Raw genomic sequence first — 1,942 nt, 5'->3', positions numbered from 1 at the left:
AGTTAAACTGCAGTCAGACCAGTGTCACCCTGACAAACAATGAGCTATGTTTCTCCTGTGTGACATTGACAACCTCAGACAGATAACAAACACACACACACACACACACACACACACACAAACACACACAAAGACACAGAAGTGTGCCTAGCAAGAGAGCAATGTGGCTCCCAGAAAGAGAGAGAAAAATTAAGATTTGACCGTGAGACAGAAAGAGAGAGAGAAAGTGTTGTGTGCAAGTAAGAATGTGAATGTGTAATTAAGAGAGTGAAGATGTGAGTTGTGAGATGTGTGTGAGTGTTTGTGTGTGAGAGTGTTTGTGTGTGAGTGTGTTTGTGTGTGGATGGAAGAGATGGAGAGAGAGAGAGAGAGAGACTATGTGACTCGTCCCCTGCATCCTGTATCTGAGAGAAGTCCTTTTGGCCTGTCATTCAGCGTCAGCTTGTATTAGAGGCTGAAGGGAACCCCTGGGACAGAGAGACTGCAACAGAGAGACAGGGAGGAAACCTGCAGGAATGACAGAGGGGAGGGGGAGAAGAAAGACAAAGACAGGCAGGGAGGAGACAGGACAGGTATGGGGAAGTAAAAGAAAAAAAAAACATCAGGAAGACAGAAGGACAGGAATGGAAAGAGAATGGAAGAAATGCATGTTCATACAGAAAAAGAAAGGGATGCAATGGATTGAACAAAGAAATAAAAATACAAATAACTGATGACTAATGAAACAGCATTTAGAGATGTTCAACAAAGTTTTCATATAACAGTCGATATAATATTAACATGGATGGACTATCAAACAAGGTACTGGCACTTAAGAGGTCAGGGTCATGTGGAAGTGGTCAATAAAAAACAAATACATTGATTCAAGGAGATGCAAAGGTGCAAGAACAACAAAAAGATGCAAAATGACGTAAAATAACAAGCAACTACCTAAAATGACCCCAAAGAGGAGCAAAATGACCACAAACAAAAAGACAAATCCACAAATAGCCATGAAATGACTAAAAACGGGCAAAATGACCAAACACAGACACAAAACATCCAAAAACAAATGTAAAACTTACAAAATGAGCTCAAAATTACCAAAAAGGAAAGGTAGGGGTGCAGGGGCACATGTTTCCACGATAATTGCAAACATGTGTAAACATGATACTGTAAATGTCAGTGTCACTATCACTCTTGTTGTTGTACAACTCCTCCACCTGTGTGGAAGCAAAAAATTTAATCACTGGGATACCCGTTTAAAACCACCTTGTTTGTTCCCCAGGGGTGCTCAGCTGGCACACACACTTTGCAATGCTGCACATTCCTCTAGAAACTTTTACCACTGTCATTGCAATAAGGATGTTTAACTTTGCCTGTCTAAGCATTCTACATACTCCATGCCTGTTTATACTTGTTTGCTGTTAATCCAACAGACATTTCCACAGCTTCAGGATGAGATTTACACAAGGAGAAGTCTCGTCTCTAAACAGCTAATATGACTTCCTGCTGTTATTCCTGTATAATAGTAGTGATCATTACATCATAAGGAAGGATGGTGCATGTGTGTGCTCATTTTACACGGCCCCTCCTTCATAGACAGTACTGCTGCTTTCTGTTCACCTGTAAGCTGCTGGGAGAATGGTGTGTGTTTGGGTGGGTGAGAAAGAGACGAGAGAAAAGAGATGAAGAGGAGGAGAGATACAACAGGAAAGAGCACAGAGAACAAAATAGATGGATAGATAGATGTAGGAAAAGGGATAAAAGGAAAAAGCTAATGAGAGTGAAAGAGAGAGAGAAAGAATGAGAGAGAAAGTCGCGGGGCGGGGAGGGGCGATCGGCTCGGCAAGCGGTGATTGGAAAATATCGAAGACGAGCACGCGCTAATCTGATGATGGGTCTCCGTTACCGGGAGGGAGGGAGGGGTCTGTTTAAAAAAAAACCAAAAAAAAAAAACAAG

Source organism: Channa argus, chromosome 4 (assembly GCF_033026475.1).
Source record: "Channa argus isolate prfri chromosome 4, Channa argus male v1.0, whole genome shotgun sequence".
Lineage (NCBI taxonomy): Eukaryota > Metazoa > Chordata > Actinopteri > Anabantiformes > Channidae > Channa > Channa argus.
Note: the sequence above shows the minus strand (reverse complement) of the source record.